Genomic DNA, 27,786 nt, shown 5'->3' on the forward strand with positions numbered 1-27,786 from the left:
TGTTTCTTGTTTAGTTTATGCATATTACGTGTTATCTTTACTGACTTTTGCAGTGTAAGCCCACTACAGTTCATACTGGTGAATTTTACATAGTAATTTTTGTAAGCTGCCTAGCTGGTTTGATTTCTAAAGCCATCTCCTCGAATTTCAAAGAAGGCTTAGCTCTCCTTAACTCTAATCTCATAAGAACCCATTATTGAATATAATTCCCCTTTTGGCATGTATTTGTTATAACATGCAAGTGAATTTGAGAAACCTCAGATGTTTCTATTTAAACATCAAGGGCCTCAGTCTTCATTATCAGGACAGACTGGCAACCCTCTCCCTTACACTCTTCTGTGGCAGTCTGTGTAGCCTTTCAAGCCATGAAAGATCTGACCCTCTGACATTTTCCTCAAATACCTGGTTAAGAACTACTCCTCAACCAGTAAGTAAGAAATATTATGATAAATTAATGTCTGAATGTATCCCATACCTCCTGCAATAAACTTCCATTACGTCCGGCAGAGTAGTACCATTGCCACTTTCAAAGTAAACCTAGATAATTGAAGAGGCAGGCTCAAATTTGCCCCTGTTTAGTCTTGAGGGAGCTTTTGAGTATGGGTGATCAGCTATGCTTGTAATGATCTGAAGACTTGATTGCCTAGTACATACCTACGATAACATTTCCATAACTTACACTGTCAGTAAAATAAAACTGCAAGAGTCCTCTTAAAGATGCATTTAAAATCTCTCTATTGTCTTCCATTTTGATTAAAATGCTGCAATAGGCATCTCTGTAAATGTACAGTGCCACTAGAATTGTTTAGGTTCCTTTGACAGACATTTTATAATTTCAGCCTGTTGGCTGGATTTGTGAGGTAGTGAAAGAATGTAAATACGAGCCATGTGGAGTGCCAGTGGAACATGCGGTTTGTTCTCTGCAAAAGTGAATTGCAGGGAGCTTGAGAGGTAAAGTGCCCAAAGCATTATTTTAATTTTACAAAGGGAGTTAAAAATTAAAATGAGTTGCCACATGCCCATTTATGCCTGATGGGCAGGATAGTCTTTGGTTATATGCACAAAGCATATAAAAATAAGAGTGAATATTGAGCATACATTAGAGTTTACACACTATATACTCATCCTGGCCAGAGTTGTTCTCATCTGTGCACATTTGCCTACATTTATCTAAAGTCAGTATTCAAGGTAACTGGCTGGTGAGCAAGTCCGTTATATACCCAGTGTTGCTAGGAATGATTTTCCATTGTTTTTGACTCTCACTGCTTCAGTACCCACATCACTGAAGTAATTCATTTCACATAGCTTGAGCTTCTCGCCATTTATTTTTTTTCTTTGAAGCTCTTCAGTCAACTTAGTATTAAACTGTGATTATGGTAGTTGAGTGCCTCTTTCACTACTGTAAGTAATTGTGTGTTTTCCTAACGAGGATTGCTGCAGCAGCCATATTACTTATCCACGCAAATGACCCCCACCCCCTGGACCTTCTAGAACTTTTGCTGGTGTTCTGGAATCAAAGCTGGGTGCCTTCCCTATGCTGGGACATTTGCTTAATGATCTAAGAGGAGCAGGTTGTCATTCTTTGTTCACAAGTAACCAGAAGAGTTCTTGCTCTTCTGTCACTTCCAAGTGTTTTCCAAAGAATGAAAAGTTCTCTGATAATTTCAGTTGATTTTTCACTGTTGTAACAGTTTACAATTTCATACTCCATATTTTGAATGACCTGAATTGTACACTTGATTGTATTTCTAAGGTCCATGATAAGTCTCAATTTAAGATGAGCCAGTATTTTCCCCTTCAAGGTCTAGAATTTAGTTGTAATTCATAGTAACTTGACACCTAATAATTTCCCAGATTATAACCCTCCCCCTGCCCCATTCTCCCGTAATGCTCTTTGCTGCTTGGATTGTCCATATATTTGCCACTTGCATTACTGACAGCACTAAAAAATGACCCCAGGTTTTTTTTGGTCATCTTTGATCCCCTAAGCCAGTGTTCTTCCATTTATGGTTGTATCCTTAATTATATTTTTTAGACAATTTCTTCTCTTGGTTAGGTTGCATTTACTGCCTACTTCCTAGTCAAGTTTATCATTTTCCTCACCTGTTTTGTTTAATCCTTTACCAATTGATGGATATTTAGGCCTTTATGAATTTGACAAGAATCCTTGGTTCTATGCCCAATGGTTGTGTCTTGGTCCGTTTTAAGCGGTGGAGAATACGGATTTCAGAAATGTACAGTTGTAGCAAATTTCTCCGTAGGACTGTTGTACTATTTTTGCTTGCACAAGGTCTGAGTATTTAATGGAATTACAGTATTTGTGTTAGTCTGACAAGTGGATCATATGGGGCTACTGCAACAAGTTAGTAGAAGGTTTGTTAGATTGGGACAGGACTAGGAAAGGGGGAACCCTCAACTTCTTGTGGGTTGCAGCATCCCAAGGATAAATTTAAAAGTAGAGGTCATTTAATCACCCCTGCCGTTATACAAAAAAGAGATAATGTGGATTTTTTGTTTGGGAAGTCTTCTGTAATTTCTTCCATTGAGTCGGCTGCTAAGTTTACTGTTTCTTAACCTCTTCCACCATCTGGACGTTTGTGTTCGTCTCATGTAGCTGATGTTTAACTACTTGGGTTACCTGTTGCAGATCCCCTTCTGTAGATTTATTCATTCATTTCTCTCCTGTAGAAGCATTATGGTAGACACTATTCCAAGATGATGAATGCTTTGCTGCAGGCTCAAGGGAATATAGGCTCTATCATCTCCCCTTTGCTTGCAGGATGAACAGATTCCATTTTGCATACCCCTGTCTTCGCATCTTCCTAATCAGCCCAAATTTCTGCATCACTTTCTTGGGAAATGTGTAGCTTCAGCCATAGTTTGCTGCCAATCTCACTAGGGTATCTTGGTAGCTGACTGACAAAAGCAGTACACAGATCTTTGCCTGCCTTAGGTGCTAGCTGTCCTGGTGCTAGCTGTCCTGGCAGTAGCACCTGAGTTGTCAGTGGTGCCTTTGGTCCTGTTTCTTTTGCGTCAGCGTCGGAGACTAATATTGGCACAGATTCCTTTTTTTGCTGCTTCAGCAGTCATGGTCCTTAATCTTTGGTGCTGACAGCCTTGACAGCAAAGCCAGTATTAGATGGCCCCTGTGAGCCAGTCAGTGGTGGTCCTGTTTGGTGCTGGTCCATCAGTGCCATTGCACTCAATGCTGGTAAGAATTTTTTTGAGTCTACTGTGAAACTGTTTCATGCTGCAGTGCATGAATGTTCCTTGCACTATGCCTGCTCCTCTTTCTCCATGTGGGTACAAACTTACCATGCCGTCACCCTCCAGATGCTCTAATAGGGAAGTGCAAAGCCCCTGGAGCCCTCGGACTCGGAACTGACACTCTCTCTTCAAGATTACTTCCATACTTGGAAGATGACCTTTTGTGGAACCCAAGGAAATATGGATGCAAGAGGAAGCATCTCTTGCCATGATGAAGATGATCCTCCAATCTCAAACTCTCGTCTACAGGGAATGTTCTTGCAGAGCTTTCTCCTCTCCTGTATAATGTCTTGGGTGATGCCACTGATTGGCCATAATTTCAAGAAGACAAGACCACATTCTCTGTCTCTAGATTGTGACTGTGTGGTAAAAGCGCACAGCATGTGCTTTTACCTCAGTCACAATCTGTGTGGTAAAAGCACCCAGAGTGTATTCTGTTATTGGTTCATCAGCCTTAAGAATGAGCCAGCACCTTAATGTCTGACAATCCATTTTCAATTGAGGAATCTGGGGAGGTGGGTTGTTATGGGAAGTGTAAAATAGTTCTTCCACCTTTAAAGTTTGAGCACTTAGTTATTTGTCCAATGTAGTGAGATTTCATTGGGATCCTGTAGATTAACTCCAGAAGTGTCAGAAATAGTTTGAAGAGGATTGGGAAGGCTTCATGGGGCTACTGACTTCCCAGATGGCAGCCATGATATCAGTTTCCAACAACTTTATGTATCATGTGAAAAACGCTATGGATGGATCAGCTTGGGCATTGGGTGCAGGCATTAAGTTTTCTGCTATACCTAAATTAATTGACAGAATTCGCTGAGAATTTCAAGGCATCTTTTCTAAGTACCCCCCTGTTAATATTGCCAGCCATTTTGGGCTTCAGTTAAGGGCTCAGAAAAAGTGAGAGATAAGGTAAGACTGATTGTTGTAGTGATTTGTTTTGAGGCACCACAGAGCACTTTTGATAAGAATCAAAAATGTCCTGAGCAGATGTAGCTCAGGTGAGTTTGCCAACAGTGGTGCAAGTAGCAGGCAGGGAGAGTCCAGCATGCCTGTTCCTTTTTGGAATAGACAGAGTAATTGGTTTCAAGACTCTGCCAAGCAGTATCAACAGAATCTCAGAAGAAGCCACTGACACTGCCATTCTGCGGGTGTTTGGGGCAGTCACCTGTTTTTCCATTTTACTGTGTGGCAGGCCATTGCATCCAGTGGCTACAGAATACTCTTCCACACCCTTTCTGGGTAACATTCCTTTCTATTTGATGTTTTACACTGAAACAAAAGCAATTTGGGAAAAAAGAAGTCTGATATAAACAACCGTTCAATTGGCTTCACCAGGTCAGAAAGGATCTGTATATTCAAGATTTGTTGGCCCCAAATAAAACAAAGAATCCCATACAGCCCACTTAAGTTCTGTTTTTTATCAGCAATTGTTCTCTGTTCCATATTTTTAATATCTGTAGTCATTTTTTTTCTCTTCTCTTTATTGGAGATTTGATTTTTTTTCCATTTTCTACTTAGTTTTGTTAACCGCTGTCAACATTAGAGAGCAACTCTTTCACCTCTTTAATATGTTATCTTATACCATCTCAGCAAAAACCTCTATAATACTGATAAACTCTCTCCAGTTATAAGACTAGCACAAGTCATTTTTGTACTGAAGCAACTCTGTATGTTCCCAAAATATGTGCTCCCAGGACTTTGAATATTCACATTTCCAGCATATGCCTGTTGTAGTTTCATAGAGGTATACTTCTTTTTTTTTTCTTTCAAACATTGCCATGCAAAAATTCTACATTTTCTTTATTCCTCTATCTAGGATAGACATACTTCACTCCACTGATTTTATCTAATATTCACTCCATGGTATTTTTACCTTTGTACTGTGTTTTCTTTTGAAATCTAATATTACCTTGTTTACTTGACTGGTTACTCTTTACTGGATTCCATTATAAAATCTACAGTTTGTGGTTTAACAGAAATTGCTATCCAATATTGGCATATCTTCCTTGAACTTTAATATTAGACCTTGTGCGCAAGGTGATCCAAGTTGACCCCAAAATTTGTCTATGTTCATCCCATTTTATTACCTAATCTCCTTTTATTGCCTGCTGTCAAAAATCTGTTGTTCAAATGCTTGTCAGATTCTCTTCCATGATTTTTATTAGCATAAACAGTATAACTTGTTGGTGTTCTGCTTTTCCAAGGTCTCACTTCCTTTAACATAAAGACTTGCTTAATTTTTTTGTGTGCATAATGGTCTGATGTCTAAGGTTCCATATAAAGATCAGATTCCTTTTATATCTGCAGCAACCTGTGGGGTTATCTGATCTGATGCTGGCACTTCATAATTGTCCTCTCCAAAGCTCCCCCTGAATCTTCTCAGAATGTGTGCGCCTCTCCTCATCGTTCTATGCGTTCTTACAAAACTTCTGTACAGGTAAGTGTCAGTAGCTTTGATATATTTTTGCCCTTCGGTTGTTTATACTCTATAGTCTTAGATGTTATGTAGTCCTATCTCTTCGTAATTCTTGCTGAATGGGTTCGGAGCCGATCCTCTGCTCTGACTTGGCTGATATTAAAACTCGAGAGCTTTTTACTGGCTCGAGGCTATCCCCTATCCCATGGTGCACTGCGGTAATTCCCCAAATCTCGTTTACCACGAAAGCTTTGAGGTTGTCTTCTTACTGGCTCGTTGGCCAAGTGAAATTTTTCGATATTGTCGACTATATTTCTTCACCTTTTTCTATTTAACTAGTTTTTTCCTTATCTGAGTGATTGTCGTGAGTGTTTGCTTTCCCTGTCCCCCTTAAGGATTGTACGGCCTGTTTTAGTTAGAGGGCCATAGTTGCCCATTTAAATTAGAGGGTCTTTCCTCCTTTCCTCTCAGTGTCCTAGTCCTTCTATCTATATATATATATATATATATTTATTTATATATATATATATATATATATATATATATATATATATATATATATAAAGTTTTGTATAAATTTCTTTTCTTTATAGTTTTACAATTGTTTTTTTGTTCTTGTATTGTTTCTTCTCAATAGAAATATGTCTAAGGATAAAGACAACATAAAAGACATCACCCTTCTGGCTTTAAAAATGGGACAGATTTTCTCAAAAAATGTCATTGACCAACAGTCATACCAGTTGTGTATACCGTCTTGGAGTGGCTCTTTACAAGAACCCTGTACTTTGTCATGCTTTCAGCACCAGGGTTCTTAATGAAAGGAAACTGCTAGATAGGGGCCTTATGACTAGTTCCTTTCAAGAACAGTGTGAACAAGGTCAGACAGTTCCTAAAAGTCATAAAAGGAAATCTCCATCGTTTCCGGCTATGGAACCATCAAAGAAATCAAAAGTGGAGCCAAAGAGTTCTGGCTCCGATTCTACTTCAGTCTCGGTGCTGTCTGTTTCATCGGTGCCGAGACAATCTTCTCTGTAGAGACGCTCGCCTATTTTGGAACCGGTTTACCCAACCTTAAGATCTCCGATTTTGGAAAGGAGGAACTCTATCTCCACCTGTTTCTCCAGGACACTTTCTGATGAGGATGTCAAGCGGGTGGTGAAGAGGCTGCTCTGTGACCAGGTGGTGGCAGAAATTTTAGCTCTTGGACCCATCTTCAGTCTACTGCTCCTCCTCAGACTGCTTTGCTCTCTGAGTCTAATGCTTCGGGTCCTTTTAGTGCTGGAACCTTCGGTTCCAAGAATTCTTCCTGCTTCCTCGGAACCGATAACTCTACCTAATCTGCTCAGTTTGGAGCCAAGGGGTATGGGAGCCGATGCTCTCGAGTAGACTCTGAGAGGGATAGTCGCCCAGGTTTTTCTTTGGAACCCACCCTCCCTCTCGTGTGAGCTTGGCTCCCACTTCTGCTTTGGAACCTGCCGCTCCTGCTCGGAGTTGCCCTTCTGTTTCCTTGGAGCGGAGGTTTTCGGAGCAGGGTGGTAAGGCTTTCGAGGCGATAGAGCTTTGTCTAGTGCTAAAGCCTTGCCATTGGATCAGATATCCCTCCAGCCGGCAGTGACCTTTTCTCCCATGCCTGCCCCCAAGCGTAGGGACCCAGAGCCCCAAGGAGCACCCATTAGAGGTGTCCCTTCTTCCAAGACCACCCCAAGTTATCCCACTGGAGAGGTCCCTTGTAGGAAACTTTGCAAGAGGAAGCACATTGACTCACCCGAGTCTCACTTCGGACACTAATTTGGATGAGTCAGAAGGGCCCCCAAGATCCCCCTCTGAGGATGTCTTTCTTTTGCGGACATCCTTGAAATCCTGAGGCAGAAGGGTGATTGGAAGACCTCTAACCTTACTGAGGACGAATCGGTGTACCTTGAGACTTTTGGTTCCCGACCTTCCACCTCCTGGGTGACACCGCCATATGACCACCTTTTAGGGGTCATATTTTGGAAAGCTTGGACCTCTCCGGACACAGTGGAGCCTGTCCCAAGGAGGCCAAACAAATTTATGACCGCTCCAGAAGACTAATCTTTTCTAAGGGAATACCTGTGGATGCTATGTTGGTAGCAGCAGCCACGAAGGAGTTATCAGAGACATCTTCAAATATCCATCCTCCTAATAGAGTCTGGGATGATGGATAGGTATGGAAAGCGTACCTTTTCTTCAGCTGCATTTACCTTACGATCGCTGAATTACCTGTCTCATTTTGCTAGGCTTCAAAGGGATCTCCTAAAGGAGTTGGGAGATGCCCTTCAGGGTTCAGTAGCTTTGAGATCCGCTGAGAAAGGTATCTGCGCAGCTCTCCACTCATCTCTAATGCTAACTCCTCCATGAGGTGGATTTCCTATGCAACTGACAGAGCAAGCAGGGAGGCCGCAGCAGGGATCTCTCTTGGGAGACCTTCCTGGATGTGTCTACAATTTTACAGAGTCCTTCAAGTCTTCCTTTACCAACGTCCCCTTTGATGGTTCTTTTTGGACCTCAGGTAAGACTTTGACCATGTGCAAGCAGGAAGGGAAAACCTTATCTGGTGTCAGTCAGTTTCTCCCTTCTGGACCCTATCCCAAGTGTCAAACAGGAGGGAAAATGTGGTTCCGTAAATCCCAAAAAGGTTTCCCTCCAGCACAAGTTCAGCCCTCTAGAGCAGAGGGGGAGGTTATAATGAAAGAAGCCACGCTCGTGGTAGAGGGGGCTGCAACACCAGGGTGATAGGGATGCTGTCTCTGATCATCCCTTTCATTGCCCCTGAGTTGGGTTGCCCGACTGTCCATCTCTCTGGAGGCATGCGGTGGTCATCTCTCACTGTACCCAAGCGCCTGGCTACAAATTTCCCAAGATCGATGGGTACAAAATATAATTTCCAGAGGTTACCTGGTTCCCTTTATTTCTGACCCCCCCCCCCTACAAATCTGTGTTTATCAGATGTACCACCCAATCAGATAGACCGTGCAACATCAGAGGTCATCTCATTGCTTCAAAAAAGTCATCCAAGAAGTCCCCCCAGAGCAAATAGGATCCGGAACTTAGGATTTAATTATAGATCATTTTACAGGTATTGCGCTGGTTATTGGATAAATAATTTTTTATTCTTTCCTCGCTGTTAAGTAGAGGTTTGTGTGTGTGTGTGCCTGTGTGTTTTGTTGTTAAGTTCTTTTCTTCTTAGGTAAGTTTAGGTTTTATATAAGATATGGCTGATTTATTTAAATCCCCTTCTAAATACTTTCTTTCCCTGCCTAAGCTCACCGGCTGAGTGGCCACACTCGGTGTGTAATGTTGGGGTTGTTTAATTCACATCTGCTGTAATTTGTAGTAACTTTTCAACCGAGGCAGGGCACAGAGAGATAGCTGGTCTTGGCCCGGTCTTTTGGCGCGGTTTAGCTCTCCGACACTGGCTCGCCTCCGCCTCCTGTGGGTGCAGTTGTTCTGCTGGGTATTTGTTACCTGCTCCAGGGACTCACCCTCAATACTCTGGAGAGGAGGGATGCTGCTAAACTCCACCGGAGGGAGAAGCACCTAGCGGGCGTGACCTGGACCTGGTTTGCTCCTTGGAGCTTCCAGTTGCTCTTGGCTCCCCAGGGCACTTCCGGGTTCTCGGCTCCGAGAGGATGCTGCCCTTCGGACGGAGGACTCCGCTTGAGCCCCGATCTCGTCTCTGCTGTCTCCCGAGAGACTTGTGAGCTCTCTCCACCCTTCTGCCTCTTGCTACCACGCCCTTTCTGATGTGATCTGGACGGCGGGATGATGAAGGTGAGGGATCATCCAGGGCGGGCTGGGAGCTCTCCTGCCCGGGCCTACCTCGGTAGCCTCAGCCACAGCCTTGGCCTCCTTCTTCTTCTCCTATCCGGGTTGGAGCAGGGAGCACCGAGAGCCTTCGGGCCCTGGGAGCCGGGACCTCAACTGATGGGGTACCCGGCCTACCCTGCCCTCAGTCATCCAGGCCGGATCTCGATCTGGATGCGACGGATCGGCCGGGTCGGGCGGGCCGGCAGTGTTCTGTGCTTCTGGCACTGTCGCCGGATCCGGTGCCTGGCGCCCGGCTCCGATCTCGATCTCTCGAGGGCGGATAGCAGAGGGATCGAGGATCGTCGGCTCTGTCGGATCTGTCCTGTAGTGCCGGCTCTGTCGCCGTGCCCGGATGCCCCGGCCCGGCGCTCTCTCCGTCCCAGCGCTCCCTCCTCACTCCGCAGGCTGCTCCCATCCGGCCCTGGGACAGGCCGTTTCTGTGCCCCAAGGCCCTCTATGGGTGCTTGGGCTGCCTGCGAGACTCCTCATGGAGCAATTGAGGAGCTCCCCTAGCTTGCTCACGATCCGGCCCTGGCATTGCATCCCGAGTCTGGGCAAGAACCACCGGACCCGGCAGCCCTTGCTAGACCCAGGTGCCCGAGGATGTCAGGAAGGGAGGGCCAATCATGTCAATCCTCGCATTAGGGGGTGGCCTGAGACATCGGCCTATGGACTTGGTAGTGGGAAGAGCCCCCTCTCCAGTCCGGACGCTGCCCCTTGGGGGCTTGGAAATACGACGGGCACATTTTCTTATTATGTCTTCAGGGCATGGAAGGAATTCTTGGAGGCATTTCCAAATTCCCCCGTCTACGGGTGGAGACACCCCCCTAAGCCCTCCCCTAAGAGACCCTTGGAGTAAGGGGCCATTAGCAGAGGTGCCGTTTCCCAAAACTGACCCAGGGGAGGGAACCAATTGGCTGTCGCCTCAGTCCACTGGAGTAACCTGCCTCCCAGCCATAGGATGGCGGAGGCTCTGGCGGATGTTCCCGGCTGACCTTCTCGGAGAGGCGCTGAACCGCTTGGCACATCTCGGGATGATGCAGTTGCTTCTTAGGAATGCGAGTTGACCCTGAGTCCATTCATGAATGAACAGAGTTAGAGTCTCACCAGAATGGCCACTCAGAGGTCAGTATCCTTCCATTCTAGGTCAGAGGTCAGCACAGTTAGGTTCTGCACTCCCACGAGGACAGGCTGTCTTGCTGGGCATTGGCCTGGCGGGGTGTCGGCTACATGCCCAGGCAGGGCCAATGCGCTGTGTGGGAGCGAGCGCACCTTTGATGGGCGTGGCTATGGCTCCTTCACTCGTTCCTGCCAGAGCCCTTCAGATGAGAAGGACGATGCAGTGCTGCGAGCACAGGACGAATCCTCGTCTGCGAGGCTGGCCCTATTTCTGAACCATCTGTCAGGCCCTCAGATGGGAAATCCGCTTCTCTAGAGACCTTCAGCGCGGACAGCTTCAGAAGAAGATGTGGGAAGAATCGCGCTCAGTCCCAGGCTGCCGCGGACAACCAGAGGGCCTCCCCAGAGGAGGAGAGGAGGGCCTAGAAACTAGGGTTCCTTGGCGACCCTGAGGGGTTTCAGGCTGAGGAACTCTGGAGATTCCCTGGCGTTCGGGTCTCCTAGAGGCAGGGGGTCCCTTAAGGCAGAGGCGCGGGAGTTGGGAGTCGGTCCATCCAACCGGACTGCATTCCTTTCCTTCACTCAGGGAGTTAAAGTCCTTCCAGACTTCCCCAGGGGTCAAGTCCTCCCTTCTTCGCTACCCGGGTCAACGGAGCTAAAGAAAGAGCCATCAGGCCATCCCCAAAGAAGCATTCATCAGGGTGCCTTTCCAAGACCTTTTCGTGCCAAAAAGACCGGGTCACTGAGACGCTTTGGCAAAAATTCTTGAATCTGCTTCCAAGAAAAGAAAAATCTCTGAATGAAGACTCTGCAATCAATGGAAAGTCCTGGAGAGAACTCACACTCTGTGCTAAAATCCCTGGAATCCAAAACTACCATCCTATCTCTCGATAGCGCTCAGGAGATTTAAAGCTTCCGGCTGGGGACCAGTCACTACCTCTATTTTCCCTTCCTGCGGTCAGCCCACAGCTGTCGGTGTTTCGAGGTCTTCCCTGTGGTCACACCACAGCCCCCAGGTTCAGGGTTTAGCTGCTTTCGGTACCTGGGCGAGCCAGGCTGTACCTCTTTCCCCTTCTGGGTGCACTGGCTCCTTACCGCCCCAACAACCTTTCTCCATCTCTTTCCATTCACCTTTCTCCATCTAACTCCATTCTGGGCACACAAGCGCCCACCACACTCTCTTATAGATTTCATACCTCTTATCTAGACACCACCACAGGCTTCAGAGCGGACAGAGTGAGCCTTTCTCACTAAATCTGCAGCTCCAGGTCATGGGCCAAGGACACAGTTCAGCTCCATTCAAGTTGAGTTCCAGGGGGCCCAGGTCCATGGCCGGCTATAGCACCATGGACCCTCTGCTCAATATGCGTTCTCAGGCATTCTACAGTGTCCATTCTTTGGTGTCTGCTCTATGTTGGTCTCTCCAGCTACATCATCATCATCCGATCAGCAAGGCTTTGCCTGGGCCATCATCCTTGCTTCCCGCTATCCGGATCTCTCCACGGTCGCCCATCCACGGTCTCCCCTCCCATGGGTCGCCCTGGACGATCGGCCGCCGTGACCTCGGGGGGGGGCACTGCCCCGGGACCTTGATCAAGGCACCCGGAGCGGGAGAGAGACAACACTGCATATCAATGTTCTACGAGGCAAGAGGAGTGCTCTTTCCGTTGCTAGCACTTTATATTCAAGGAACAAGGCACCTGTTGCTCTCACAATAATAACAAATAGGGGATGTTCGTTCTGGTACACACAACAGCAGGGTGCTAGTTGTCGATGGGCCTTTATTCGAGAGAGATGGAGTTAGGGGGGCAATAATGTCCCTTGTCTGGCACATTCCGGACAAGCTTCAAGTCGGTCCAGTCTCTCAGCCCGAAGGTCTCATTCAGTCGCTTTCCATTCTGACCCTTTCGTCCGGTCTCTCAATTTGTCAAGTATTCTTTTGCTCCCGCACGGTGAGACCCTCACATGCGATCTTTCAACCTTCTCCACTGGTTTTTTAGGAATGAGGTTTCCTCCTCTAACCCCTCCTCCCGGAGGTTGGTGCATGCTCTGCCACCCATTCTTCTGTTGGCCTTCCCACCCTTGCCTCTGATGCTGGCTTGATACCTGCAGAGTTCGGTGGGTTGCAGAATGATTCTCATTGCTCCTTTCTGGGCCTTCTGGCCTCTGACCCGTGAACAAGTTCTTTTCCTAATCTTTCATTGAATTTGGATTGGTCCGATCATTGGATCTTTCTGACATCCCATCCACCTCCTTCCTCCTCCGTCTTCCTGGAACTGCCGGCTCCACGCTTGGTTCCTCTCTTGATATCTTCTCAAGGGACTCCGGTATTTCTTCTTCGGTTTGGTGGCGACTGGTGGACCATCTTGTAAACCACTTTTTGAAGCAACCGTTTCTTTGTGTGTGGGGCGGGGGGTGCTTTGGCGGCAAGGCCCTGAATCCCTTCCACCTAGTGCTCTCTGTTTTCCTCTCTTTTTAACTGTATGGCTTTAATACGAAATTAGTTCAACGGTTGTACTTCAGCAGTTTCTCATTTGGCAATTTCTCACTATCTATGGTGCCAGCAGTCAATCCTCTTATGTCAATAAATTGTGTAAACATTCCTTCTCAGGCTTTCTAGTCCTCAGCCCCTACCTTTAAAAGCAGTTCCTCCCTTGGGAGGCTTCTTTGAGCTCCCCCCCCGAAACCACCGCCCCCCTTTATCCTTTCTTTGGTCCTACAGATCTTGGATGTTTTACAATCAGAGATTTTGGTAGCTTCAACATTTACAAAAGCTTTTTCCTCCTTCAAGCTTTATCAGCTAATGTCTCCTCCTTGGTATTTCATCCCTTCCTTCCTAAAATCCTCTTCCTTCAACCATCCTCTCCAAACAAAATCTTAACCTTTAACCTCCCTCCTTCTCCATTAACCTCCTGTAAGAGGTGAAAGTATGAAACAAAAGGTGAAACAGGACTACAGAATTTAATTGTTCACAGGCAAAGCAGATTTTATCTCAACAGGACAGCTTTTCATAGGCAATCCGACCAGCTAATTATCCAATGCAAAAATTCAATTGGTAAACTCTCTGTCAATTTTATTTGTTTATTGGGTTTTCACAGTGCATTAGCATTTTATTGGCAGTGCGTGGAATTGCCCGCTTTGAAGTGCCCGGTCAGTATTCCTCGCAGCCCTCGGCCAGTCGGCCTTCAGGCCAGGGTTTTGTGCAGCGTAGCTTGTGCAACGACGTATCAATTATCTCATACATTTCATTATCACTATAAGTTGGATCTTGCATTGGATCTGCTCAACATTGCTCCTCCCATGGCATCCGAGATGCCTTCATTCAAGCATAGGACTTCAGGTAGCTGGGGACTCTGTCCAGAAGGCATGAATGTAATGGTTAGATACTATCCATAACGCTCCATCTGAGTAGGTGTATTCATTTGGTGTAGTCCATGTGTGCTCCTATCCTCCCCCTCCCCTAGCCCTAGCCTTTCATTTTCCTGCTTTTTCCCTGTATTCCTTTTGGTGTTTAGCAAACTGGTCTCGTGAGGTAGAGCAGGGGGGCATTATGGGTGAGGGGAGTGAGCTTGGAGCTTGATCCTGGAAGAAAATGCGGTTGGCAGGATCCGATATCGGATCCATAACCCACAGGTTGCAGACAAATGAATACACCTACTCAGATGGAACGTTATGGTGAGTACATAACTTCTAATTCTTTTTAGTTCCAAAAAAGACCGAGGAGTGGTGATCCAAGAGTGGTGATCCAATTCTAGATCTCAGCAAACTAAACAAGTCTGTGAAATTAAAGTTCCGTATGATCATTCTGCAGTCAATTTTTCCATTTATCGGAAAACATAATTGGTTGTGCTCCATAGATCTTCAGGAAGTGTACTACCATATTAAAATGGACAGGCGCTTCAGAAGACATCTATGCTTTCGGCTGGGAGCCAGTCATTTTCAATTTCGAACACTGCCCTTTGGCCTCATTACAGCCCCCAGAATGTTCACCAAATGTATGGCGGTGGTCACGGCTCACCTGAAACGTCAAGGATTCCAGGTGTTTCTGTACTTGGACTACTGGCTCCTCACTGCTACCACCATGCACCAACTAATCTGAGCCAGGGACAAGACTCTATCCTTGTGCGCAGATTAGGAATTACAGTAAATGTAAAAAAAAATCCGCCTCCTCTCCATCGCAGCGCATTGTCTTCTTAGGCTCAGACATACTCAACCACCATGACAGCAAAACTAACACTAGAAAGGATAGAATCGTTGCACAACCAAGTCAGACTCTTGCTGACCTAAGACAAAGTACAGGCCAGGATAGTTCACGTCCTAGGGACTATGGCATCCACCATTCTTTTAGTTCCCTTAGCCCGTCTACACATGAGAGTACTTCAGTGGCTGTTTGCCCAGTGGTCAATGCAGGATCTACCCTTGTCCCACCCAAATACTCATTACAAACCCTTGCAAAAAGCATCTAACATGGTGGTTGCATACAGATCAGCTTTAGGTTGTCCCCTTCTCCCTCAACAAAATGCAGTCTTAAAAACGGATGCTTCCCAGATGGGGGGTGGGCATTATCTGCGAATGACGGTCCAAGGTATCTGGCAGGATCACGAGAACCACTTGCACATAAATGTTCTGGAGATTAGAGCAGTGCTATACGCATTGTAAGCACTTCACAGTTCTTTTCCCACCGGGACAATTGCAATTCAGTCAGACATGTCTGTAGTGTGATGCATAAACAAGGGGGAACTAAGTCTTGCCCACTTTGTCGAGAGGTGCAGAGTATGGACATGGGAGATGGACACTCAATGCTTTCTGGTAGCAACGCACATTCCCGGGAAGTCCAGTGTGATAGCACTCAAACTGAGTCGAGCAATTCTGATGCCTCACGAGTGGTCCCTGAAAACAGAAGTTGCAGAACAGATTTTCTGCAAATGGGGCCACTCTTGCTGAAACTATTCACCACATACATATACGCCAAATAGCAACTACTCTGCCCTCATTCCCCATTTGGGGTTGTCACCCAGGGACGCTCTGGTCCACAGTTGGCCTCCGGGACTTCTTTATGCTTTTCCACCCTTTCCTGTCCTACCAAAAGTGATTCGGAAAGCAAAACTGTTGGAGTACCCTGATCCTCCTTGCTCCTTACTGGCCTCACCAAGTCTGGTTCCCCTTCTTGTGGCCCTTTCTCTTGGAGGAACCATGGATCTGGAACCATCTCCAGACCTTCTGATTCACCAATCAGGACAGATCCATCCTACCATCCAAACCCTGAAATTGACAGCATGGCTGCTGCACTTCCAAGAATAGCCAGGTGTATATCCCTTTCTCCTACTGTTAAACACATTCTCATTTCTTCCCACAAACCTTCCACCAGGAAATTATAGTCCAGCAAATGGAAAAGGTTTTCCGTTTTGGTAGCTAAACAAGACTTAGATCCCTACTCTGCTCCCATAGTCTATCCAGCCATTTGCATCCATTTTTCAAGAAGGAACTGTAGCTGCTACCATTAGAGTTCAGTTGGCAGCCATCTCAAATTATCATTTTGGGAACATGGGAAATCCTATTATGTCCCACTCTTTTTATGTAAAACCTTTTTGAAAGGAGGAGTCCTTCTCAGACCTCCAATCAGGCAACCTCCGGAGCCCTGGGACTTTAACTTAATTCTGACCTCATTGATTTTGCCACCATTCGAACAGTCTTCTTCATCCGACGTGAAATTTGTTGTCGTGGAAGACATTGTTCTTAGTAGCTGTATCATCTGCTAGGAGGGTTTCAGAATTGCTAGCTCTAATCATTCAACCTCCTTACTTTATATTCCATAAGGATAGTCTCTCCCTAGGAACTAATCCTACTTTCCTCCCTACGGTATACTCAGAGCATAATCTAAACACAACTATTGAATTACCAGTATTCTTCCCAAATTACAGTAATAATTCAGAATACAGACTACATCAATTAGCTGTCGATAGAATTCTCCGATTTTACCTGCACAGGACTAAATATTTTAGGGAATCGGATCAATTGTTTCCTTCTCAGACAAAAAACAAAGGCTTGCCCTTCTCCAAGATAACTGTCTAAATGGCTTTCAGATTGCATCTCATTTGCTTACAGAAATGCTGGGAAAACTACCTGCTAAAGTAAAAGGCCTTTCAACAGAGCAGTATCAGTTTCATATGCCTTCAAATCATTACTCCCAATTGATACCATTTGTGCAGCAGCTACTTGGGCAAGACCTCATACCTTTGTCACTCATTACAAATTGGATTTGGCCTTCCGGGACATATCATCCTTTGGGTCCACTGTGCTGAAAAGTCTCTTTGCTTGAGCCACCTGGGATAAAGGTGCAGGGGATGCTGTCCCATCCAGCAAGAATTATGGCGAGATAGGACTACATAACATTAAGAAGTTATGTACTTATCAGAACTTTCCATGTTTGTAGTCCATCTCGCCTACATTCTTGCGTCCCACCCTCCTTTCCCCTTCCTGTATCCTGGAGGAACTGGTGGACTATCAATTAATGCTGTCTGACCTTGTTATAGCTGTCTGTCCACATGGCATGGACAGTAAATCAAAGTTCTTTTGTTTGTATGTACATAGTTATTGCTAGTATAATTGCTATTATGTATTTAGTTACTTTCTTGCAAACAAGATCTGGGGAATTGCCATGGTGTACCATGGGATAGGGGATAGCCTTGAGCCAGTAACAGCTCTGTAGCTTTAGTATCGGCCAAGTCGGAGCAGAGGATAGGCTCCGAACCCATCCAGCAAGTATGTAGGTGAGATGGACTACAAACATGGAACATTATGGTAAGTGCATCACTTTTTTGCTCCTCTCCCCAAAAAAAGTTGTATATTTAGAAGTTTTCCTTATTCTTTAGCTCTCTTGTATATGAGTGGAAGAGCTCTGGCCCCACCTTCCACTTTACCATTTCTTTGTTTAGTATTTGGGGTTAGTCCTTTTTAGTGCTAGTGTATTTACTTGCTTTAAGCGAGTGGATGTCCTTCAAGGATGCAACTGCAGTCCTGACATATGGGTTGTCCTGCCTCAGGCAGCCCTTCGGTCGGCCGGATTCCAAAGTCTTGGTCCAGCGTCGGCTGATGTCGCCCTTTCCCCGACGTCAGAGCGCCTGGGGTATAAAAACGTCAGCCGACGCCATCTTCAGTCTTTCTTGCCGCGTGGCGCCCGAAGCAGAAGCAGTTAGCAAGTGCCGGTCGACCAGCTCCTGTGTTTTCAGCTACTGAAGTCTTCAAAAAAGCTAAGTACCCCGTTGGGGACCTTTTCTTGCCTCAGCCGATGTCAGATAAAAGTGAAAAAGTTAATTGTTTAACTTGTGGGAAACAAATACCTTATAAGGATTTCCACTCTTGCTGCTTACCCTACCTAGGCCCAGAACACAACGTCTCGGCCTGTGCAGCTTGTGCCTCTTTCAATAAACGCACTCTTAAGCGTCGGTCAGAGTTTGCACAGGATTATTTTGGGGAAGATTTCTGTTATATCATGCCGTCTGAGCTTGACAGCACACTTACCTAAAAAACGGAAGGATAATGACCGACACCCGCGGTCTCGGCCGACACCACGCTTGCCTACCGCGAGTGTCTCGGTCTCTTCTGAGCCGGTTTCGCAACCGCTACAGAGCGACGACACCGCTCCACCGGTTACTTTGGTACCGGAGGCCAGCTCTGTGCCGGTTCCTGTTCTCCCCTCTGAGACTGTAGCCCAGGATATTTCTGACACCATTTCAGTGGATAAGACTACTCCAGCACGTGGGGCTGCCAGGCCTCCAGTGTCTGTCCATTAAGGCCTACACACGTGCTAAGGCTGCCAAACAGGCTAAGTCTCTTCCTCCAAGATCTGTTTCTCTGGGATCCACTTTTGGTTCTCAAATTTTAAGTTTAGCTGAGGACCTTATTTCTTTAATTAGGGGTTCACAGCCTCATCCAGATAGAGGCTCTCAGCCGCCTTCTGACAAGAGGCCTAGGTTTGAGCAGGTAGACTCCCAGTCCTCTGATGAGGCCTCAGGTGATTCTGCGCATCCTGACTACCAGGAGGCGGCCTTCCCGGCCTACGAGGATTCTGATGCGGAGGAATCTATTCCCTCTGCTTCTTCTGAGGAGTTTTCCTTTGGGGAAACGCTTCATTCCATGAGGGAACACTTCAAATGGCAAGGCCAAGAATACTCAGATTCTAGGAAAAGGTAAAGGGAATTTTTAAAGCTACCTCAGCATAGACCCTTAGCTATTCCTCCAGTTTTAAATGTTTTAGATGTGTACTTAGAATCTAGTGTTTCCCCCTGACTCACTCCCCCCTGCTCCTGTCAAGCCAGATGGGTACTACAGGGTCCCAGGCGCACCTCAATTTCTGTACAAGGGCCATACTGCTGACCCTGAAACTATTTCTCAGGGGCCTAAAGGGGTTTCCGCCACTACTGCTAAGAACCCACTCCCTTCGGAAAGAGATTCAGAAAGGTGGGGCAAGAAAGTATATACATCTTCCACCCTTTCTATGCGAGCATTAAATTGTCAATTTCATATGATTCAGTATCAGGAATACATGTTGGATGACTTGCAAAAGAAACTGGCTTCCCCTGAACCATTAGATAGAAAGGGGTTACAGGAATTGGTTCATAATACTAAGCGGGTTAGCAGCCATTTCCTTCAGTGTGGATATGATGCATTGGAAGCTTCATGTAGAGCAGCAATGACGGGTGCGGTCATACGCAGACATGCTTGGTTAAAGGAACAAACATTGCCAGACCATGTGAAAATTAAGCTTTTGGATGCACCACTAGAGAAACATAAGCTATTTGGTGCTACTGCACAAGAGGTTTTAAAGAAAATAGAGGAAAAGGCAAAATCAGTGCAAACAGTCAAAGATTTCCTCCAGGTACAGCCTCCGAGATTCAGCAGGAATTGGCCGTCTAAGCATTGGGCCTTTCCTGACACAGACAAATTTCAAAGGGGCAAAAACAGACGTGGCAGAGGTAGAGGGCAAACTCGAGGCTCCTACAGAGGACGTCAGTGGCAGCCTCCGAACCAGAGAGGTGGGGCAGGACCTTCCACTGCTCCGCCAGGACAATCTCAATGACTTTACTTTGACTCCGCCATCCAGGGCTCAATTAGAAGCACCTTTGGGCGGAAAATTATCTTTATTCTCACAAAATTGGCACAATATTACAAAGGACAAATGGATACTGGACATAATAGACAAAGGATACAGATTCCATTTTCATACACTGCCAACAAGACATGGCAGGCCAAACCTGCCACCAAATCAAAGGGCAGAGGCACTCAAACAAATAACAAACCTACTTCAAATAAGAGCAATAGAAAAGGTTCCTTCTGCAGAACAAGGACAAGGATTTTATTCAAGACTGTTCCTTGTTCCAAGAAAAGAAAACCAATGGAGACCCATTCTGGACTTGTCCGCACTGAATACTTACCTTATTGTGCCAAAATTCTAAATGCTGACTTTACAGCAACTCCTTCCCATGCTGGGCAAGGGGTCTTGGCTGGTAACTCTGCACCTCAAGGAGGCATACCTGCATGTCCCATTCAGACAAAGTTGCAGAAGATACCTCAGATTTCTTGCAGGCTCAGAGCATTATCAATTCTCAGCATTGCCCTTTGGCTTATCTACTGCGCCCAGAGTGTTCACGAAATGCCTGGCATCAGTAATTGCACATTGCAGACTTCAGGGGATACAAATATACCCTTACCTGGACGACTGCTTTATACAAGCGGACAGCCAACAAGCCCTGTTAAAAAAACTTGGACTATGTCATTCACCTACTGCAGGCCTTGGGATACACAGTCAATATTCAGAAATCAAATCTCGTACCATCCCAACAAATACCTTTCCTGGGTGCCACACTGGACACAAACACCCAGATGGCGTTTCTGGCAAAAGAAAAACAAAAACAATTACCAGAATACTTCAGAAGATTGGCAACACACACCCAGATGACTGCAAGGAAAATCCTGAAATCCTGCAGGCCCTGGGTTTCATGGCATCGTGCACTCTTCTGATTCCACATGCAAGGCTGCATATGAGGAAACTACAATGGTATCTAAAAAGTCTATGGTCTCAGCACAGCCACAGCCTGGAAACATTGATCCCACTCATTCCATGCCTTCAAAAGGAATTTCTGTGGTGGGCTCAAGCAAGCCAGATAAACAAAGGTCTGCCTTTCAGCAAGCCTCATACAAGTCGAACCATAACAGACGCCTCAGACCATGGATGGGGGGCGCACATGGAGGGCAGATGCATTCAAGGACAATGGACACAAAAAGAAAAGCACCTGCATATCAACCAAAAAGAAATGCTGGCAGTGATGCATGCAATCGGCCTTCGAAAAGTTCATGCATCAGGGCTATCTACTAATAAAGACAGACAATACCACAGTTATGTGGTACATAAACAAGCAAGGAGGTACCCATTCCTACCCTCTTTGCAGACTGGCAATGAATCTCTGGGATATTTCCCTACAATGGAAAATAGAGCTACAATCCCAGTTTGTACCAGGGAAGGACAATGTTCTGGCAGACAGCCTAAGCAGAAACATCATGGATCCACACGATTGGATGTTGCATCCAGACATTTTCTTACAAATAGCTCAAGCATGGGGAAGGCCGGATATAGATCTTTTTGCCTCCCACTTCAATCACCATCTGAAAAAGTTTTGCACAAGGACATACCATCCTCAAGCATGGAAGGTGGACGCGCTCTCCTTCAGTTGGAACTCTCTAACACTATATGCCTTCCCACCTCTTCCTTTGATGACCAAGGTGTTACTAAAGATCAAGACAGAGCAACCGAAAGTCATACTGATAGCTCCAGACTGGCCAAGACAACACTGGTACCCACTGCTACGGAGCTTGACACACCAATCCGTGGCTCCTTCCTCAATGGCCACTTCTTCTGACAGCACAATTACAGGACACTACACCCCAGCTTGAAAACATTGAAGCTGACCGCCTGGAAGATTCCATGACTATTACTCAGGATACACTTTCCAAAAGGGTAAAAGATATCATCCTGGAGGCGCTCAGACCTTCCACTAGAAAAACATACTCAGCAAAATGGAAGAGATTTCTTATCTGGAACAGCAAAAAGGGTCAGGACCCATCAGTGATGAGCATTCCACAGATCGTGGAATACTTGGCTGAAATGCACCACAATGGCCTTTCATATTCTTCCATAAAAAATACATGCTTCAGCAATATCTGCCAAATATAACACTGATCCGCCTGTATTTTCTCACCCATTGCTAAGACAGTTTCTAAGAGGTATAAAGAACATCAACCCTCCAAGGAAACCACCAGTGCCTGCATGGGACCTCAACTTCATGCTGGAAAAATTAACTCCTCCTCCCTTTGAACCAGCAGCATCTTCAGAGTTGCAATTTCTGTCTTGGAAGACAGCCTTCCTTCTGGCAGTAACCTCAGCAAGAAGTCTCTGAGCTACAGGCCCTTATGGCAATACAACCATTTCTCATTTTTCACCAGGACAGAGTTTCTTTGAGAACCAATCCGTCATTCATGCCAAAGGTGGTATCCAGGGTGTCCCTGAATAGAGCTATTCACCTGCCTACCTTCTTTCCCAATCCTCAAAATAAAGGAGAGACTTCTGCACACCTTGGACATACACAGACAGTTGCGCTACTACTTGGACAGAACAAAGTCTTTCAGAAAATCTGACCAGCTTTTTGTAGCTTTCGCTGCTGGATTGCAGGGAAAAGCAATTTCCAAACGGACAATTTCTAAATGGATTGGAAATTGCATTCGATTCTGCTACTCTTTTCAGGGAAAAACTGTGCCAGCTGACATCAGGCCACATTCCACCAGAGCTACAGCCACCTCCACAGCCTTTTTAAGAGGAGTGGCAACAAAGGACATTTTAGAAGCTGCTACATGGAGCTCCATGCATACATTTTCCAAACATTACAACCTGCCTTTATACTCCAGGTCCAGAGCAGGATTTGCCTCTGCAGTCCTGCAGGGCATTTTAGCTACACCATCTTTGTCTGTGCCTACCACCCCCAGGTTGGCTATGGTATTCAACCCATATGTCAGGACTGCAGTTGCATCCTTGAAGGACATAGTACAGTTTTATACCTACCATAAATGTAGATGTCCGATAGGTATGCAACTGCAGTCAGATTTTCCCTCCCACCTACCCCTCTGTGGTATACTTTTGGGTTTCTACCCCTCATTTTAGCTACCTGGGGTAATCTTTTATGGTGTATTTGTTTTTATGCTGTTGTACTTGTCTGGAATCTTTTCTCTATTTTTCAAAATTTAGCCTTCCTTAGAGGGCACCTGGCATCTGGGGCAAGAAACACTGAAGAAGATGGCGTCTGCTGACGTTTTTATACCCCAGGCGCTCTGACGTCGGGGAAAGGGCGACATCAGCCGACGCCAGACCAAGACTTTGGAATCCGGCCGACCGAAGGGCTGCCTGAGGTAGGACAACCCATATGTCAGGACTGCAGTTGCATACCTATCGGACATCTACATTTATGGTAGGTACAAAACTGTACTTTTTCTTACCAAGTTTGTAATATTGCTATAATAAAATATTATTCTGAGAGTTTTGTGGATTCAGTGGATTCTTTATACATTTCTCAGTGCTGCTGCTGCTCCCTTTAGAGTTTTCCCAGTTATGTGCTGCTATTAGCTTGCTATGGATAAGACTTCGTGCTTCTGGAAATCTTTGGAGTGCAGTCATAAAATGCTGTCTCATGATTCTCATGACCACTATGTATATTGTCTATGGGTCAGATTCTGACTGCTGGATCTGCACTTCATTCAAGGGCCGGGGACTTGGATAACCATAAGGCAAAGCTTGTTATTAATGGTAGGCTTCTCACTTCTGCTTTGTTTTCCAAGGCTTTTGCTTCACTCTCCATCAAAGTAGTGGGTGGAGGAAAGGAAGGAAAAGGGTAGAGACAGGAAAGATAGCGAAAAGGAAAGGAGGGGAGAGGTAAAAAAAACAGCCAGAGTCTTCTATTAAGGATGAGCTGAAGGGCGCAAAGCCCTGTGCTACTTTGTCTTCTGCTATGGATCTGGTGTCAGTAACCCCTTGGTACCAATCACCTCTTTTGCTGACTCTGGCATCAGTGCTACACAGATCACCATGGTTGAATGTTTCATGTCCACTGGCTATGGAGCCTGGCCTGCTCCACTCCCCATTTCTGGCCATAACACCAGATTTGGAGTTCTCCCTAGAGCTTTCCTCCTCCTGGTAAAGGCTTCCCTTTTCAGGACTCAAGATGTTGAGCAGCCAGTGCAGCAATCCTGTAAGCGATCTTCTAGATCTGGAAGGTCCCCCCAGAGTATTAAGGAATCTGGTCTGGACAAGTTGGTGTGAACCTTTCTGAAAGCCTGTATTGACTTTGAGAATCCTTCCCTCTCCCTTGGCTGTGAAGGTAGAGAGAGCTGCCCTGTTACTAGTCGCTTCTTTTCTGTACATCCTTTGTCACTGATGACCCTGGAGCCAATGCCTACTGTTGTCATTATTTAGTGGATGCAGACAGCTTGGCTGACTTCAACCACTGTCTTGATGTTTTAGACGGTCTTTTGCAAACCCAGAGCCATAGAATCAGGGCTGTGCCTGGAGTCTGGGCTGACTAAGGTTGTCAGAGCTGTCCTTGCCCTGGGTGTATTGGCCCTAGGCAGCAGGTCTGTAGTGTAGATGCTGGATCTGGCTGGGTCAGTGGTTGGAGAAGGGATTTCTCATAGAACTGCAGACCAAATAAGGTCCTTTTCCAGTCTGACTTCAGCATTCGTCGTAGAGAGGATTTTCTCATTTGGAGACTAGGATCATCATGTTTGGCAGTTGATCCATTCTGATGTTCTTGTCTTTCTAGGGCTTTGGTCTCGCATGAGAATCCCTGAATTGAAGATTCCAGCCGTGCTAGAGGAAGAGTTCTTGGATACCCCTGTGATGATGCCTCTTTTTGCGATGATCTTGAATTGATGAACTAAGGGAATTGGTCCACCAAAACTCCTTCTCCTGAGGAGTCTGTCTTCAGAACCTTTGGTGTGCAGACCTTTCATTTTGGGTAGTAACTCTGCCAGATGCACTTGCAGACCTTGTATCCAGAAGGGCATGGAAAGAACCTGATGTGTGATGCAAATACTGTACCAACCTCAGAATTTTGTTCCTGCTAAAGGTTAGGTTCCACAGTTAATGCTGTTGTGGTTGCTACAGCCACAAAGTAGTACATCTCTGAAGAGAGTGAATCAGTCCCCCATCCTGAACAGGTAGTCACAGGCATTAGACTGAGTTTGGCAAAGCTCACAAATGAATGCTTCAGCCATTTTCTCCCTCTGTGTGCTGAACTATATGGCATATTGACTAGGCTTCACTGAAGTTAATAAGTTGGTGGCATCTTGGCTTTCTCTATCGAGTCATAAGACATTGGAGACTCAGCTGGTCCACCACGTTATCTATTGCAAACCCTTCCATGCAACTCCTCTTAAATGCAATGGGTGAAATGACCCGAACATCAGGCACCAGCATTGCAGTGCAGTTTTGCAGAGTGCTTCAAGCATCCTTCCTTAATACCCCCTTTGAGTTGGCTTTATTTGGACCAGAAGTTAAGGACACACCAAGAAGGAACAGGATGGCAAGTTGTCTGCTGTGGAAGTTTGCTTTTCCACCCTGCAGAGGACCTTCTCAAGAAGCCAGAGGGGAGGAAAAAGGATTTTCTTTAATGTCACAATAGTTTGTACTCCAGTTGAAGGTGCCCCTCGAGGCAGAGGGGGAGGGAACTTTACTGGACACTGCCCTAGGAGTAAAGGTTGTGTGCCGAAACGGGGCTATAATGGACTTTTTCTGGCAAGCCCTTTCACAAATCAAGTAACCTTTGCATTTTGGAGGCAGTTGGGTGGGGCGTTTCAGTATCCCTTTCAGATGTAGCACTCCAATTAAGGGATGCAGCATCAGAGATTCTAAAACATCTCGCAAGTCATTCAAGAGGTTCCACCAGACCAGAGGAGATCTGGGGTCTATTCAAGATTTTTTGGTGCCAAGGTAAGTCAAAGACCTTGGGCCCATTTTAGATTTAAGCAAATTTAGGTCTTCATCAAGCAAACCAGGTTCTGAGTGGTGACAGTGCAGTCCATTCTGTGTGTACTGAGAAGGGTTATTAGATGTGCCCTGTGGACTTCACGTAGTTATCCCACAACGATTTTAAGGCCTTCCAGGAGGTTCCTACACTTCAGAGTGGGAGCAAGTCGCTACCAGTTTCAGGTCCTGCCCTTTGTCCTAATCACAGTTTCATGGTTGTTCAAATGCATGTTAAATGTAGAAGATTGGCTAAGGTTGCAAGGATTCTGGGTCCTTCAGTACTTGCATGACTGGCTCGTTATGGCGACTTCAAGACAATTTTTCCAGTTGAGAGGCTTCTTGCTTCATTTATGCCTGTCCATGGGCATTAGTCATTTTCAACAAATCCTATTTGGAATCTGTTCAAGGTTGAGTTTATCAGATGCCACCTGGACACAACCATTCAGACTGGCAGGCTTCCTTCCTCGAGATTGCCACCCCTATAACTTCAAACCAACAAATTCTATTGCTTCAGAGGTCACCCGCCTCGGTTTTTTCCTCTGTCTGATGGCACCTGTAGTCTGTCTTGATCCTCTAGCCAGGTTCTTTGTGGGTTCTCTGGGGAATCTGTCCAGTAGTCCATAAAAACTCACCTGATGAATTTTTTGTTGGTCACTTTGATATTTGTCATTGTCACATCTCCTAGTGTCTGACCTCAGATCATGTCTCTACATGACCTGCTTTTGTTCTTCCCCAGCACATGAGTGCAGTGACCATGAATGCTTCCATTCTGGGGTAGGGAGCCATTATGATAGAAGATGGCTCATAGTTTCTGATTCCAGTCAGGGGTCCAACTACACATCAGTATTTTGGAGGTGAGAGAAGTCCTGACAGTGCAGGCTTTTAATGACTGCCTTTCCAAAGGTGTGATCTCTATCCAGACAAGATATCAGTGATTTAGTACACCGGCAAGCAAGGAGGAACCTACCCCTTGTGTTGCAAGGCTGTGAGGGTGAGTGTGTGGTAGTGAGTAATGTCTTGACAGCAACACACATTCTGGAGAAATCCCAGAATTCTAGTGGAACATCTGAACAAGAGCTTTCTGATGCCTCAAGAGTGGTCCCTCATTGGCTGCACAGATTTTCAACAGCTGGGGCTAGATGTGCTGCAGTCTGTCTGAACTCCAACACCAAATGCAGCAGCTTTTTTGCAGTGATAACTCCCAAGGGATGCTGTTTTGTACGTTTGGCCTCCAGTTCTCTTTTACTCTTGCCCTCCAATGCACTTGAACAAGTTTCTGCCGAAAGCAGCTCATTGTAGAGTGGCCATAATCCTCATAACCTCCTCCTGGCCCAAACAAATCTGGCTCTCCTCTTTGTGGCCTCACCAGGTGTACTGTCCTTGGTTTCTAGATCGCATTCCAGATATGATGTACCATCCTCCCCGAATCTGAACTCCCCTAGGTGGACCACTTGTTTTTTTCATTTATAATGATGGCCAGGGATCCCAAGCTTTCTTCCACCAGAAAGGTTTGTTGGTAAGCAAGTGCAAAAGATTTTCCACCCGAGTCATGTCAAAGGGTTTAGAGCCTTTCTCTTCCCCATTATATGCGACTTTAGTCATCCTAGCTGCTCTTTTTCAGGCCTGGACTGGTTACTCTTATCTACTGAATGTTCAGTTGGCAGCCATTTCGAATTACAAAGTTAGTCGTGATCATATACCATTTGCCTTAAGATTGTCCAAAGCCTTTTTGAAAGGTACCTTCCTACTCTAATCTCTAGTAAGGGATCTGATTACTCCATAGGACTTGCCTTTTTCCCTGCTTTCACCAAGGACCTTTTTATGCCAGTTTTTCTGTGTACTTGGTTTCTATCAGAAAACCTTAATTGCAGTCACTTCAGCCAGATGAGTGTCTGAAGTACATGCTTTATCCTGTGTTCTGCCTTACCATATTTCTCACACAGATCGGGTTTTCATTGTGGATTAATCCCTCCTCCTTGCCTAAGGCAGCCTCTGAGTCTAGTCTGAGTCGGTCAATTCGGTTGCTGTTCTTTCTGGATTTCAATTATAAAGCCAAATACAGGCTTTATTCTCAGGGTCTCCATTGCTA

General features: G+C 45.8%; 1 protein-coding gene across 3 annotated transcripts in view; it reads left to right on the forward strand.

The window, feature by feature from the left end:
• Nucleotides 1–27,786, forward strand: part of TINF2 (TERF1 interacting nuclear factor 2) — a 767,662-nt gene that overhangs the window by 326,723 nt on the left and 413,153 nt on the right. The gene's annotated exons all lie outside the window — the stretch shown is intronic.

The sequence above is a fragment of the Protopterus annectens genome, chromosome 16.part0 (assembly GCF_019279795.1).
Source record: "Protopterus annectens isolate FY-2018-M chromosome 16.part0, PAN1.0, whole genome shotgun sequence".
Lineage (NCBI taxonomy): Eukaryota > Metazoa > Chordata > Ceratodontiformes > Protopteridae > Protopterus > Protopterus annectens.